The 16,981-nt window shown below is 39.9% G+C and overlaps 1 long non-coding RNA gene across 1 annotated transcript in view; it reads left to right on the top strand.

Moving 5' to 3' along the window:
- Positions 1-16,981, top strand: part of LOC136052176 (uncharacterized) — a 414,011-nt gene that overhangs the window by 91,777 nt on the left and 305,253 nt on the right. The window contains exon 3 of the long non-coding RNA XR_010622523.1: positions 6-127. This is a non-coding gene — a long non-coding RNA (uncharacterized LOC136052176). The remainder of the gene's footprint in view (positions 1-5; positions 128-16,981) is intronic.

Here is a 16,981-nt window from a genome sequence, read left to right as displayed (position 1 = left end):
TGTAGGGAACTAGAGGGCTTGACGCATCCCTTGCATCCTGCATTTACTCTGACCACAGTCCCTCCCTGTTCTCACAAGTGGAGCTAAGCCCTGCTTCCCTTCCTCTTGATTCCCAGACAGCTACATGGTAAGTTTTCATTATCTCTGTGCTTGTTGCCACAAGGTAAAATTCTGGCAGACTTGCTTTGAAATCCATTAGCAGTGGGCATTGAGGGCAGACCACTTCGTGCCCATCGATGATCATTCAGTCCTGTTCCAGGCTGACTGTAAGGAAAGGAAGATGGTATTGAATTAGCATTGGAGCTGAACTTCAGCATAGATTGTTATAGGAATAAAATATGAAGTAAAATATGTGACAGAATTAAATCCATCAGTTCTAATAAAGGAAACAGAAGAAAGCAAAGAAATCTTGGACCCTTAAATCCCATTAACCAGGCCAGAGAGAGAATGTGTTAAAAGGGAGCTGCGCTGTATCTTCTTTCATTGTTTGATGAAATAATCTTTTCTCACCCTTTAAGTGGTGTGTTTAAAAATCCTGGTATTTCTGAAACAAAGAGAATACACAGCCACCGAGCTAGCTGGTTTTTATACCTTCCTTTTCTGAGTATTGTCCTTCAGTACAATACAGAGCCATTTCTTTGTTCTCACAAGCTAGCAGTTAAATTGTATGTAAATGTATGCAAATTAGATGCTGTCTAATAAAGAGAGTCATTAGATGGAAGAAATATTTAGTTTAGGGGGGAAAAAAGGAAGAAAAGAAAGCAGGTGTATTTTGCAATAGAAAATGTAAGATTGCAAAACCCCCTCAAACTTTGGGTGAAGGCTTTTTGTAAAACCATTAAAACATTTTCTAAGACTTGCCCTATTCTTGGTCCTTTCTTCTATGCATTTTTATATGTATCTGTATGTGTACTTGAGTGGTCCTTTCCACAGAACTCACATGGCTGTGCTGTGTGTGTATGTACATATTTGAAATGCTATGTAAATACTGTATTCATAAATAATGTTTATGATTACTTTAAACCATATACCTATGAATTAACATGCATGTACTTTGTGTTAGGATGTGTTTTTGATTTCTGAGTCTATACAGGTGGAGTCCATGTTGTAAATTTTACTCTTATGGATTGATTTATTCATCGTATGCCTTGACTGTGTACATTATGATCCCTAAATCATCTACCTCAATTTTATAAGTGCCTCTCTTCAACAATTTTAAAGCTCTTTTTTTTTTCTTCACTTTGTTCACTGAACCTCAATGTTGAGTGCGTTTCCAGTCTTCTGCTGGATTTTTTTTACCAAGTAATTCCTTTTGAAGTATGGACCTGATTCAAGCCTGAAGTGGAGTGACTTTTCTGAATGTGACAAAGCTTGGAGCACTAAAATGCTAGGAACGTGTCCTCAAAGGCTGGAGATCCCATGCCTATGAGTGGAGCACACAGCATCCATCTATGCTCTGAAAGATTTAAAATTGATGAAACTTAGGCTTTTGCCACTTCTAAGGATAAAGTAATTAAGGCTTTAATCTCTGCACCTTAGAATCTGTCGTTCTGATCTGTCAGTTCTTCTGTCTGGAGAGAGTAGCATACGTAGATGACATGGCTCAATTATTCTGAAGTCATTATTCTTTTTTGTTTCTGATGGTCAGTTGTCAGGGTGGGGAGCCAATAGCTGTACTTTGGGCATATTTTTTCAGTTGCATTTTTGCAAGTCTGGAAGCCTAAAGACATATATGTATATGTGTATAAAATGTATGTATATAAAAATAATGTTGTTTAAATATTTACATATAAAGCCAAGAGATTGGCTTCTTTCCCAGAATTACTGGAACTACCTTCCCCAGGAACATTTGGACTTGAAAAATCTCTACAGCAACACTTTTCTTCAGAAACTAAACAACTTGTGAAATGAGGGACTAGCTCTGCACCCTTTGCTGTTCATATTGGTTCTTTTGTTTGGGGCGATGGAGAGAGAGCAGCAACTCCTGTGCATGAGTAATACATTTCCAGTTAATTATGACAAGATGCTCTTTTATTACTCTTTCCATCCAGTTTCTTATTGATTTATTTTATGAGAGAATATTTAGGAAAGGAACTGTAGCACAATGGGTTGGTTTTTTTTCATTGTTCTAGAACAGGTCCGTGCAATGGGGTGCATCTGGGTCACATTTAGTCCAGAGGCAGCAGTTTCTGTCCAGGCAGCTGCAGGGCAGATGAACTCATCACTCAGAAAGAGCTTGACTCTCTGTTAACCCCTTGTCCAAACTGCATTCGTTGAGCTATCAGCAGAGAAGCTATGATGTGAGTTTTCTACTTGATAGGGAAGTACAGACAACGTCATTGTAAGGATACTACGGAAGGTTGGCAATGAATATTTCACGTACAGAAGGAGGATGCGTTCATTCATTCTATTCAAGTTATTCTTGAACATGCATGGTATTCTTGGAGGAGAATACATCAAATAGGAGATGTAAGGTGAGGATGGGAATGCAGGAAGAATATGAGGATGCTAAAGTTAAGAAAGTAAGGCAAAATGCAGGGCATTGTGGTGAGTGGGAGGTAGGGGGTAACATTACTAAGCAGAAAATGTTAACAATTTACTCTCACTTGAGACACTGCTCTTCTAGGTTGTCAAATAATGCAGACAACATAGATGTTTTCACACAGTTTGCAGTTTATACATGTAACTTCAGCTGCCTCTCAGAATCTGAAAACCTGTGTTAATCCTGAGACACTAACTGGGGATACTCCTACTGAAGTCAGTAAAAGCTACCACTCAAAGACAGTACTTTATGTCTCACAGAAGCAGATTCCTTGAGAAGAATGCAAAACACACAGGCAGAGAAGTGAACATGTGTTCACACAAAGGGAAGGACAATGCAGGATTAGGTGCAGAAGTATGATTAATCCCATGTTCCTCTCCAGACTTCCTATGTTCGATAACTGTGTAATTCTGAGGATACATGTGTCTCTACCTTTGCCCATCTTAATAATAAGGGTAATGCAACTTTCTAAGTCAAAAATGTATTGTGGGTTCTATGTATTAAAGTATATGAGGTGTCTGCATCCTGTAGTAATGAATCCAAAAGCAGTTATTGAAGACAAATGTGGGAATAAGACCAGTGGACAATCCAGTTCAACATGGTTGGCCATAAACCAGCAATGTGGTCTTGAAGCCAAGGCGGCCAATGCTATCCTGGTGCACATTAGAGTATAGCCAGAAGTTTGAGGGAGGTGATCTTCCCACTCTACTCTGATGAGACCACATCTGTAGTACTGTGGTATTCAGTTCAAAAGAGACAGGAATCTTGTAGAAACAGTCCAGTGGAGGGTAACAAAGAAGATAAGGGCCTGAAGCATTTCCTGCATGAGGAAAGGCAGAGACACCTTGGACTTTTCAGTCTGGAGAAGGAAAGACAGGAAGGGAATCTCATTATCTAAAGTGAATCAAGTTGATACGAGTAGACTCCTTTCAGTGGCAAGCAGCAACAGAACAAAGGGCAACAGGCACAAACTAGGACACAGGAAGTTTCATACAAGCACAAGGAAGACCTTTACTGTCAGAGTGGTGTAGCACTGACACAACCTGTCCAGAAAGGTGGTGGAGTCTCCTTCTCTGGAGATACTCAGTACCTGTCTGAACTCTGTCCTGTGAGACCTGCCACAGGAAGCCTGCTATGGCACAGGAGCTGGACTCGATTATCTCTAAGAGGTCCTTTCCAATACCTGTAATTCTGTGATCTTCCTACTACATGTCTTTAGCAATAGCACAGAGAGCCACAAGGAAGTTGTAAAGTGGAACAGCCAGTATTTTCATTGACAATCTGAAAATAAATGATCGTTTTTAAACTTGTATTTCTCAAGAGCTTGTGCCTTCTTTTAAAAAAAACAACAACAAAAAAGTTGTAAGAAATAAAATATTCTGCAGTAAACTATTCCTAGAGCAAACGAACAGGCAATGGGACTAGCAGCTTTTGCTATTACCTACTGCTTATTATTGTTATTATTATTATTTCTTTTTAATTATGCAAAGTGCTAATCAGTTTGATTATGCACAGTGCTAATCAGGTTAATTATGCAAAGTGCTAATCAGTTGTTCTCTAAGCACATGAGGAGAGAAGAGGTGCTGGCAGTGAATGGTGGTTCTAGATGGGGGTAGTCACGGCAGTCATTCCTTATTAAAAGAGGAGTAGGTGAGATGACAGGGGTTTTTGCTTCCATTAAAAAATAAATAAAAAAAAGAAAAAAGCAATGAGAGTGATAGTTCTGGTGGAGTAATGTCGTCTTTCACAGCAAGGCAGACTTTTATTCCAAGCTGGCTCATGCTGTTGGATAATTTCTGTTGGAGTTCGAGTGCACTGATTTGGGCAAATATATTGCATAGGGGTCTTGTAATGGGTGGGATACAAGTTACCCCCACTAGAGAAATTGAGATGCAAAGCCAGAAAATCACAAATTAAGTGATTTTTTTTTTCAATCTAATGAACACTCAACTTTTAGGTGCTGATAACTAGAACATCAATAATGTAATGTGAAGGACACTTGTTCATATATACATAGGGTTGAATGCAGGAGTGTTTGAGTACTGCATGAGCATTCAAATTGTATTTCTTTCAGTATAATACCTTTACAGACTGTAGGAGTGTAGGGTGCCTTATTATGGGCAGTGTATGTTAGGCTGCATTTGCTATTTCTCCTTAGTGCTAAATTATAAATTAGAATTTTGTGTTCCAGCGAAATAGGATCTGTTCTCAATAAGCTGTGTTCTTCTGACAATTAATGAAGATTCTGTGTGCCTATTTTGCTGTGCTCAGTGTCTAATATCTAACCAGTATCCCTTATTTGATTATGTTTCACTGTTGGTGTGGGATACACAAGCACCACTTTTTACAGTTAGTAATGAAGACATTCCCAGAGCAGAGAGCTACATGCTCATAAAAAGTCGTGGGTAAAGGATCTTGAGAGATGTTTCTGAAGTCATTAAAAGAAAAGATTAGTCTTGTGTAAGGCCTTCAGGAGTAGAAGGTTAATGCATGAAGTGCAAAAGTTTTCCCTGAAAAAGTAATCATTGTGGATGATTTGCTAAGGGAAGTAACAGAAAAATGTCAAGTATATTTAAGGTAAGATGTAAAGCATCAACGTAGCTTAAACCAAAGCCTAAAAATTAATAATATTGCCTTCCTGGCATTGTGACTACTCCATAAGACAGAAGACATTCAAGTTTACCACCAAGTGTGTGGGCAAAATTACTCATTTGTTTTGATAGATTTATTCAAATTTTAGAAAGCTAAACCAATGATCTACTCAAGTCCATTGTCCTAAAGCTGGAATAGAAAAGATGTGATCTGAATGCCCAAGGGATGTGCACCAGAAACTAAGGTTCCAAGTCTGCAGGTGCTTTTCTCTCTGATCAGAATCCTCTGAAGACAATGCAAAGCTTTGCATACACTAATAGTGAATCAGTTTACTATTACCAAGGTGCTGCTCTAGAAAAGCTCAGCCTGTTGGCTTCAGATGGATTTGATGTGTAGTGGTCCAGTCCACAAGCAGTTTCCACCGAATCACTATTCTGCTTTCATTTGTTGTCAGTAGCCCTGTTTCTGTTTGCTTTTTCAGTACATTCTACTCCTCCCTCATCAGCTCTTTGATGAGACACAATAGGAGAGTGTGTACAGTCAACCACAGTCAGGAAAAAACTCTGGCTTCTTCATGTGATCCCTTGGCATCATACAGCCTTCCGGGAGACAGATTCTTGCTTTGATTGCTGTACCCACAGAAATGCACAGTTGCACACAGATTGTTTTTTTGTCTTTTGGAGGCTGGGCTCCAAAATTGTACCAGGAGGTAGAGAATTTGTTTGAAAGGTATTGTGCTGCTTTAGGCATATTCTTTGTTATTAGGCAAATATTTTCAAATGGGAGTTTTATCCTTTGGAAATAAAACCTTTCAGTCTGTGTGTTAGTATTTCCCCATCTCCCCTATCCTCTACCAATTCAAAAGTTGTGTAGTTAGAGGATACTTGCAAAGCCATTAGCATAAACCACACACAGTATTTGTGTGGTAGCTGTAAATCTACTCAAAGCATAATCATAATCCGTGTTGCATTCCACTATTTCAGGTGACTGGGCTTCTGATGGATTGCAGAGCTAGTCGGAAAAAACACATTCTGCTCCAATTTTTTCTACTTTCTTTGCAACCCTGCTAGATTGCATTGTCTTACTCTGCTTCAGTTTTCCTTGATAGTGAAATATAGATAATGATACGGACATAACATGGGATGTGGGAGGAGTGTTAGAAGGCAAATGTATTATTTGCAAAGTGCTTTGATATTTCTGGATTAAAGGAGTTATAGAAGTGTGATGTATTATGGGGAGTTATCTGTGTTATTATGGAGCATCAGCAAATCTTGTGATCTTGGGAAAATTTGTGCAAGATAACACAAAATATAGTTTGTGTCTCCCTAAAAAGTGAAACAAGTGGATAGAGGAAGCTCAGTTGCTTTGGCATTAGGGTAATAGGTTAGCAACAGATGGCAGAATCCACGCAAAGAAATCTGTGCTTCTTGTGATTTAAGAAGCAGGTCTTAAGTGAACTGAGGATTCACCTGCCTGTATGACAGTGTTGTTGCTGCAGGACTCCTTTTGCATCTTCTTTGAGGACCTGGCCCTCAGAGGTGCACACTAGCTGCTGTGGCTTACTAGAAGTTGTCTGCTCATTGGCATTCACGCAACTTGGAGCCAAGGGGATTAATAACAAAAAGATCAGAAATGTTCACTCTGACCTTTTGAAGTTACTGACCTGCATTCAGGTTAAAAATGCACAGCACTTCTCTCTTTGAGCTACAAAGGTTTTAAGTATTAAGTAACTAACTGTCAGGCTAACACTTCCTTGTGTCCAGATGCCATGATTGGAATGAAGGTCCACGAAAACTCACTGTGCACACGTCTATCTTAAGGTGACACAAATACGTGGAAGAAACCCCACTGACATAAACTAACACACCGAGACTGTGTTTGAAAAGTTGTTTTGAATGTCTTCTCCTATTGAGCTTATGTAATGGAGATAAATAAACACCATGTGTGGTGCAGCCAGGCTGAGTATTTTTGCTCCTACGAATGTTTATACATTCTCTGGTGGTTGTTTGTATTGCCATTTGTTGACTGTAAATTCCAGACCTAGATGTTTATAATGCATACATTTGTAGGAGAGGTGTGTTTTAGGGAGTGTGGTGAAGGTAGTACTTCTTATGAACACAATCAGATGAATAGTAGTTTGCTTTTTTCTCTGCTTCCAGTGTGGTGAATTAGTCTTTGTGCTCACGGTGAAAGAAGGCTGCTGCAGCAGGAGCTATATCTAAGCAGGACATTTCTGCTCAAATGAATGCAGAGAGATGCACAAGAAAGAGAACCTAAGATCTGTCAGGTAGGAATGTAGCAAGGTTGTCTTTGCTTCCAATTAATAATCAAGTATGTTTTGCTTTCAGTTTTGTTGGTGACGATGATGAGGATGATGTGTGCTTTCTCTTCACTGAGTGAAGTTGTTACTGATGACAGAATTCCTAATAGCAGAGACCTCTTTAGCTCCTCTGCTTTTGGCGCAGTTTCTCTCCCTTACCTTTCAACAAACTTTTCCCTTTCACAACTGCTGTTGTCAGCATTTCAGTATCTTGAGTAGTGGGAGAGTGTATAGAAAATACGTACATAATACGTACAGCTTCCCAAACATAATGTTACATTAAGGGAGAGTTCAGCTTAATTGGTCACCATTTTTTGGATGAGATGGGATTTGCCTTCGACTTTTGCTTCTGTTGTATTTGTGCAAGTCAAAATGACGCTCCAAACTTCTTAAAGCCTACGTAGTGCTTTCCTTTTTGCTCTATCTCATGCTCGTTCTCTCCCTTTGTTAGAGGCAGGTTTGGCTGACTCACAGTTGCTGTTACAGCAGCCTCTCTCATTTGCTTAGAAGTCTGACTGAATTTTAACCATTTGCAGTTACTGTTATTAGCTTTAGACATTACTTTCAGTGAGGACTTCCTCCATGAGCTCACCATTTAGGGGTCTGATACAGATCATTTTGCCCATTCTAAAATAGTTTAACAGCACCATCTAAGACTTCTTAGACCTTTATGGTTTGTTTGAAATGAAGCTTTGAAAAGAAGCAGTGACCTTTGTGGCAGAAGGTTGGGCGGATTTTTTTTTTTCCCCTTCTTGTCAGTTGTGTATCTTGCAACCCTGGTAATGGCTGTTTTGTGAAAATAAGGAGGATTCTACCACCATTATCAGTTTCTTAATGAACTTGAGAGAAAGAGGTCTGTCAAGGGAGTCTGAAGGTTGCTGACCTGTTGATAATCACAGAGCACTGATATGTTAGTGTTACAGTACATTCTCTTTTTCGGTTATGCATTTAAAAATCCAGGGAATTAAATATACACTGGCTAAGCAAGGTGAAAGAATGTTTCACTTGTCTGAAGTCAACTCTTTGAATGCTAGAATTGAAGCTGACTGAGCAGCCTTAATTTGACTTCCCTCTGCTTTTGCACTCGTTAATTATGTGATTGCATTCTGTTTTCTGTGGGAACCAGTCTTCTCTTACTACACCTAATGGACCTGGCTGAGAAAGAATTTGAGTTCCTTAGTGAGAGGCTGTTTTCTATAAGATCAGTTGCCTTACTTGCTGCAAACATTGGAAAATGTTTAATAAATGAGGCAGGAGAAAGTTGAGAAAGAACAGATTCTTACGATTATGGTGAGTGTGCATATCCTTAAAGAAAAAGTGCTGGAATTGAGTTGCTTATAAAATCAGACATCTCTAGGTGGGCTACAAGTAAACTCAGTATTTCTGCATTCTCTTATGAGTTCACTGGGGCTCCTTTTAACTCTTCTATCCTTTTAAAAGTTTATTTCCCTAAGAAGTGTGGGGGGGAAAAAAAAGGTAGCAGCAGCTGCACTGTAATTGCATACCTACAAAATGAGAGAGGAGGTAAATGACACTCTCCTGCCAAAATAACAGTTCCCAAGATTTTGGCTTTCATTTGGTAGGAAACACACTATGTTCCACGTTACTTACTGAGAAAAATGGGCATAACTCTCTCCTCCTCAGCCTTCAGCAGTTGTGTTGGCGATGCTGCTCTAAGCAGAACCGCTCTGTCTATAGTCAGGTTAGTTCCCCAAGCACTGGGAATTCAGCTGTTTTCTTGTGCATTCTTCTTTTCATATTTTATTACCATGAGGAGAACACAAAGAGTGCTTGTTTCTTTCCTTCTCTCTCTTTTTTTTTTTCTCTCCAGTTGACACAATCAGTGTTATTTGAAGAAAAAAAAAATTGCACTCAGAATGGGAAATAGGGTGGGAAAATGTAATAGGATCTGCAAATCTTTTCTGTCTTGTCTGAGTAAATGAGAGCTGATGAGAGATGCAGCACAATGAGGGATAAGGAACGCTAACTGAACTGGTATATAAAGATTGTTTCATTTTGCTTCATTTTATTTTACTATATTGAATTTGAAATGGAAAATTGCGATGGACATGAAAGTTTGCAGTGGAAACACCTTGGGTTGCTGTACCCTTGACATGAACCTAGGCAAACATGACAATGAATGTTAAATAAAGTGGTGCATGAATTTTGTAGGGCACTTCTCAAGCTACTTTTTTAAGAGAACCCTTTCAGAAACAGAAACCCTGCCTCTAGGTTATTGTGCTGCTTCTGTTCTTAATCTGTTTTATTGTCCACTTAAGTTACCAGTTAAGGAAAGGTGTGAGGTTTTCGGTATTTTTCTGTTTTATTTTGTTTTAATGTTCCAAAGCCGTGCTTATTATCAGACATATATTTTGCAGGATTATGTGAAGGCATCATTTTTTTTACACAGGCTTTTTAGGAAGACTAGAATGAAATTCTTTTCCCATTTTTACTCATCTGTAAGGTTCATCTCGAATTTTTAAGTCAATTTAACACAGGCTACGGAAGAACTTTGAGGAACTCTGTCCTAGGTGGAACACTATTACAGCAATGCACTCATCACTAGACAGATTTTACCTCCTGTGTTACAAGCTGTAGTGTTATTATCTAACTGGAGTGGGTGCACATCGCTTGCTGAAGGGAAGAGTTGTAGCTAAAATCATGTGCTAGTCAGTTCAATCTGAAAAGTTGTCTTTTGCATTCTATTATGCTACTTTCGGCATGGATGATTTTGAAAAAAACAGTGAAAGTTGATTTTTTTTTTTCCTAAGTCCAAGTCAGTTTTGGAAGTCTGAAATAACATAGCATGAACAGCAAATATTTCTGCATAAAATTTCCAGCAGCACAGATTGTAAGATTTGGGTCTCATTTAGGAGCCACTACTCTGGGAGATGTCTTTGATGATAAAACATTTAAAGATAAAGCCTTTCTTTCCTAATCTGCTTTTAAATAAGGGAATCATAGTGTTCAAAAGCAAGATTTAGCGCTGGCTTCAGAGTCCACCTGATGTGATCCCAAGGCAGGTTTGTATCATTAGCAGATTTTAGCTGTTTTCTCAAAAAATTATAATTCAGGTAATTTTATGAGATAGTCATACTTGGCAAGCTTTTACCTGGCAAGCAGTTTGCCTCTGACACTCAGTTCCTTACCAGTGTTCCCAAGGCTGAAGTAATGTTGGGGGGCAAGGGAAGAGAATTGAAGGAGATTGGTTTTGCTTTTCTTCCAGGAGAAAAAAGCATGGTTTAATGGTGTTGTATAGGATAGTTTGTGCCATTCTGATGAGAGACTGTGCTAATGTCTTTTCTTTCTTCTCCAGCCATTACTAGGCAACACCTGGTTAACTGAGATCTGTCAAAGGGCAAGGGTATCTGTAGGGAAATGACTCTTTCTGGCTGAGACTCATTCCAAAGAGCTTCTCTTGAGCTTGGTATCTAAAATCTGTGTGTCATTAAGTGCCGTGGATTCTTGTGGTCTCTTTTTGCACAGTTAATTTTTTTTCCCCAGTTGCAGTTTTGAAAATGGAAGGATTTCTCCCTCCATAGACGTGGATGATTAAGTCTTGGATACCAGAAGAATAGTGAAGGAAAAAGGTTCTCTTCCTTGCTGTGAATGAGTATCCCATGGAAAAGGAGGCAATGTTCCCACTGTGATGAAAAGGTGTAATGGCTAGACAGCTGTAGGGACAGATCTGAGTATATAAAAACTGGCTGAGATGTAGAAAGGTTTGGTGGTTTTTAGAGGGTGGGATGAGGAAGAATGCTGTGTAGCAGCCAATCTTTTTCTACCAATTATTTTAGTTTAAATCTTTATCTTGTGCAGTCTGAATAGCTATCCTATTTCATATCCAATAGTATATCAAGAAATATTCTTTTTAGCAGAATAAACAATTTTTTTTTCTGCTTGACATGGAAATGCTTGTACTAGTAAATTCCACAGACAGCTTATTCCTCCCTCCCCCCCCAATATTGTTTTGTCTGATTATACAACCTTGAAAGTTTAAAATTGACTGGTTTACTGTAAGAAGCATTAAGTAAATGCAATCTCTCTGTTTTTAATAACACTAGCTCAAATTTCATGTGAGATCACACTAGTCCTCCAGTGTAATTAAGTTTATAGTTTTCTTATGCACTTCAAATGCCTGTGATGTGCAGTTAATAGTATTTTTCAGACAAGTATTAGGACACCTCGGCAGCGATGCCAATGTGGGCTGGTGTCTATCAGCAGTGCAGACACCACAAAGTAATGGAAATTGCAAGACACTCTGCTATAATTTGTCTAAAAATATGCATGACAGCAAAGCTTTTTTTTTTTTTTTTTTTTTACCTGGAGTTGAGAAAGTGGTAAGGCTCTGAATTAGAGTGAAGCTTCATAAATGAGTTGGGCATGAAACAAGATTTTCAAATTTGGCTTGAAGTCCAGCATTTGTCGAGTCTGAAGCGTGGCTGAATATCAGAGATCTTCTGCATCTTGGATTTTGTATCATGACTGCACCAGAAATCTGATTGCTGCTTCATAAATTTTAACTTTAAGCTGATAGAAGGCTGCATAGGGAATTTTGGAATACAACTTTCTATGAACTTTTCCTCAATTAGTGTATATGTGCATATATATATATATATATATATATATATATGTAAATGAATCAATCTGTTAAAAAAAAGGGCATTCTTTTTTATTTCTAAAGAAGTAACATTATAGTAAAGATACCTAAGTACTCCAATGAAATGGATGGAAGTTATTGAAATGAACAAAAAATGCCATGTTCCTTCCCCCCATCAAAGCAGTTTGGGTTTTATTTTCAAATGCTTTGAATGATAAAGGCCAACAACTGTAATTTTAAGGAACTTCTGTTGTTGTTGATGTTACTCCAAACTGACACACTTGTTGAATGCTGCGAGTTACATACTTCAGATGTAGAATTGTATCTGAGCGTGAAACGTGTGCTGTACATCAGAAGAGCATCTGATCGTTCTGGTATCTTGGAAAGTCTGGGTCTAAGCATACAGTACCAGGGATTTAGGAGTTGTGAGATTGAGCTTGGCTATGCGTAGAAATGTTGGAATTGAGCTCTTGGTCATCTTCTGAAACAATCACCTCTGTTAGAATGGGGCTATGAGGAGCCTCAGTGTTCATGCTGAAGTTCACACTGATAAACACACTCCTTCTCCAGTAAGCTGAAGTAGAGCTCGCTTCAGCAAAGTGTTTAAAGGCACAGTAAAAACCAATAGCCAGTGTGTGGGGCAGCTTCTCAGTGGCTGCCTTTTAAGTTCATGAGCTAACTCCTATGCAATGCTTAGCCATGCTGTGTGTTGTGGGGCTTGCAGATCTGTGTAATCTCTGGCAGGGAGCCATAAACTAGCCGTTCCCTTCCTTTCCTGTAACAGCGCATGCAAATGCTATCCAACTGTTTATTTTGTTCATGCAAATTTTTGCCCATGCAAATTTAAGCTGCAGGTTTTATTCTTTACACGTAAAGAGGCTGGAATGTTCTTTGAAATGGGGAATAACAACGGCGAGAGTTAAGCAGCACCGTCTCTTTCTGTTTTCTCCTTAATCAAAGTAACGTGGCACAGACTTCAGTGAGGCTGCTACTTCAGTGAGAACTGCAGGATTTGGCCCAACAGGTATTAACACATATCAGTGTTCTGGGGAGCTTTTTTTGCCTTGTGTCTGCCTTTTAGGAGGACTGCTGGGGGCAGGAAGCAAAGCAGATAGGACAGGCTATTGGACAACCTGCTGTGGCATCAACTGCCCATCGCTGGCTGGGAACTGTGAGCTGACATTTGAGAGAACGTGCTTTATATGAGAAAGTGATGAGTGAATAGAAATTAAAACAAAAGGATTGAAAACAGAGCTGTAATCAATCTAGCCCAGTATCTCAATAAACCAGGGACGTTTTTTGCACAGCGAGTTTGGGGCAGATATCACGGCAAGTGCCACAGTGCCAGTGTCTTCCCCCTCTTTCCCTCCCCTCCCATTAAATCTACATTTGGAAGGTGGATGGTGCTGACTCATAAATTAAATTGGAGTAATACATACAGTGTATATATATTTCTGTCACTTTGTCTCAAATTAAACACGAACCTTCTCCCCTGACAAGATGATAGAAAAGTTAATTGCTCGCCCTGGCTTTAAATTGGAATTTGAATTTGCAAAATGCTAAAGGTTTATGAGATCTAAATCATGAGGAGCTTAAATTACATTCCTGTGATAAAATATTAATAAATCAATTAAAACATAAGCCGAGTATAATATTACTTTTTTTTGTAGGAACCTCGAACACAATAATTCATTAGAGTGTGCAGTAACAATTATTGTATCTTTTTTAATTTTCTTTTTTATTAGTTTTTTTTTTCTTAACTAGGGAAACAGCAACATCAGATGGGAAAGCACCACACAATGGTGGAATATTATCCCGATACCACATCTAGTCATCTCTTAGTAACAATGCACATACTTACAGAAGCATCTAAGCACCCTTCACTGCATACGCTATTTTGTGGCTTCCACATAACAAGATGTGTTCCCTAAAAGTCTGGGGATATTTCCTTCTTTTCCAGCATGGAAGACAAGGGTGGATGTGTAGAGAAAAAGGGAAGTGATCATACTACTCCTGCTTTTTCCCTTTTTCTTTTTCCAGACTCTTCCCTTACGATTTTATTATTCTCCTTCCATGTTCCCTTTCTGGGTCCAAGATTGGTACTATTTCAGTGTGAAAAACACAAAAAATGCACAGGCCTTTCTGTAAAGGTGGCCTGAATTTTGTGCAGGTGAAGCCTAGGCTGGGATGGATTTTATTCCTAGCCTTTCAGTTACATTGCAAACAGCTCTCACAGCTCTAATCTTTACATAACCCATTTCTGCGTACTATATAAAGAGCACTTCAGGCACAGTATGAAACTTAGTTATTATTTGAGGAAGGAGGTGTTATGCTAGCTCAGCATGCATTTCTTATATGCAAACATTAATACACAAGGAATGCAATTATTATATATACCTGCACACCTCTAGTGCCTGTCAAGGTGCAGATTCCTTAGTCAAGTGCTTTTTACTTTCTGAGAAATGACTGGACTGCATGGTTTATACAGCTCTGCTTGGTAAAGGGTCTAATTGCTATCATTACATTATTTGTGTTGCATTCTTGAAATGTTATTTAGTACAAATTACACACTAGTGCCAAATTGGCAGCGCAACGGACTGATGTCTGCTGCATACATCTATAGCGTAGGTGCTGTGCACCCTGCCTGCCCTGTGCCCAGGCTTTGCTAGTGCTGGCAAACTGACCACGTAGCCCCCTGGTTTTGCTTATGTGGGCTGCTGGACCTCTCCCTGGTGCAATTTCTCCTCCTTCTGTGTGGAGGCAGAGGAGTTTCTGACTAGATGAGAGGGACTGAGCAGAAGCCTGTGTTGGACTGAGCTCTCAGGGTGAGTGGACTGTGGAGGAGGCCTGCGGATGAGAAGGAAGGAGTGCATTGCTGCTGTCCCCCTCTGCCTGCTAGCAGCCTGCAGCCATCTCGCTTCCAGCAGCGGGGCAGCTGCTGTTGGCCAGCTGAAGGCAGTTAGGGCTGGAGTCAGCTGGGGAACGCAGCCAGAGGAGATCCAGGAGCAGGTGGCTGTTGCTCCTGACCACCTGTCTGAGGAATGCTTTCTAAGTGCTGCCCTGAAGCCATGCAGGCACTGGTTTGCCCAAGGCACAGGATCACGCACACCACTCAGGGCCATCCCTGTGGTGAGAAGGGAACTGAGGGATCTGGAGCCTGACTTTCCATGCTCCTTCTTGTCCATGCCTGGGGGTGACTTGATCTGATGATTATCCTCAAGTTTCCACAGACTTCTCCATTTACCGTCTCTCTGTTGACAAGGCCAGTTGGGGTCCGTTGTAATGATACAGGCTATAATAAAACGTTGTATTTCTAAGCACACGTACTGTGTCACTACTGCTAAGCTCTTCATCAATATTAAAGACCCAGTTGTTAGTTATCATATCCATTGCTTTTCATTATCCTCTTTTTAGGAAGGGGACAAGGGAGAAGTTACTTCCTGCCACCAAACAGGACAGCACAGCAGGCTGGTGGTGAAGATCCCATTAGCCTGTATGTTTTCCAGCAGCACACCCTAGCCAGAATCAGAGGAATGCCAAAGATAACTAGTCTTGTCCACAGAAAAGTAGAAGGAGGTTGATTAAGCTTGTTTTGTGTAGATTGTGAAACAGCTATCAGATGTGATTAGGTTTTTGTGTTGAGCACAGCGAGCTAGCATTTAAATTACAAAGCTACAACTGAAGGCTTCCTATCACCAGGATGGTCTGATCTTTATTACGATTTCTTTAGCAGTAAACTACTGATATCTCACCTGACGTTGACTCACTGCATTTGATAATTGCATTTACTTAATAGTTTCCATACTTTACAACTGCTGTTTTAGATTGTGGCTGAATCTTTGCGAGCATTTCTGTAAACATTTTTTTTTTAATTGATTAGTGGAAGTTGATGTGGGTGTAGGGAGATCTTGCAGAGTTTTCTTGCATACATAGATGATTTCCAGTAGTAGCTAATGAAACTTCTAATGCCAACTTCTTTGTCAGTCACATCTTTCCACTGATGTGAGGACTTGCACTTGGGACAGTGTGTTCTTGTATCGTGCCAACCTTGCTGGGAAGGAAGCAGAAACCGTGGATCAATGCTTGTTTATCAATGCTCCTAAAATGGAAAGGAGGGGCATGAACTGGTCAGTGACAATGCAGATGATGGACTACAGCTTTGTTCCATCACAGTTCGTTTTTTGCTTCTGCCTTGGGAAGACTTCCATCACTCTGGATGTCAGCTCTTGTCAGTTTCCATGTCTGCTGGGGGTACCAAGGTTCTCACAGACTATGGTAAACACGATTTGGCTCCCGAGTGCTCATAATCAGGCTTACTTGTGCTGAGACAGAGATTGCTCTATTGCAGTGCCAGGCCTCTAGCAATACCAACTGTTAAATAATAAACAGGCCCTGCTTGTTGGCAGCGCCTGCCTGCCCTGCTGCCCCCGCCAAACGCTGGGCTCATTTCTGGATCTACCTGCCCACCTGCCTCCTGAAGTGCAGCCCTGGTGTTTGGTGGAGGTGGAAGCAGTGCAGAGACATCAGTCTGTGTCTAATCTGCTTACTTTATTATTCTCTTAGGATCTCGGGTGATATAGCAAACATGGAGTGCTTTGGCAGCACTAACAATGGCTTTGCTGTCGTTCTAGGTAGTATTACAGACTTTCGCCTGATGCATGGGATGTCTTTTTCTTCTCTCTGTTCATCTGCCTGTTCTTTAAGGTCTCTTTTCCTTTTCCTTTTCCTTTTCCTTTTCCTTTTCCTTTTCCTTTTCCTTTTCCTTTTCCTTTTCCTTTTCCTTTTCCTTTTCCTTTTCCTTTTCCTTTTCCTTTTCCTTTTCCTTTTCCTTTTCCTTTTTCCTTTTCCTTTTTTTCCTTTTCTTCTTTTCCTTTCTTTTCTTTTGTGGCTGTGGGGGATGGAGAAAGGATATTGGGGCTGCTGGGAG

Source organism: Cyrtonyx montezumae, unplaced genomic scaffold, assembly GCF_038088225.1.
Source record: "Cyrtonyx montezumae isolate F1298 unplaced genomic scaffold, pur_monq_1.0 scaffold_3, whole genome shotgun sequence".
NCBI lineage: Eukaryota > Metazoa > Chordata > Aves > Galliformes > Odontophoridae > Cyrtonyx > Cyrtonyx montezumae.
This window is presented reverse-complemented; position numbering and strand designations above follow the sequence as displayed.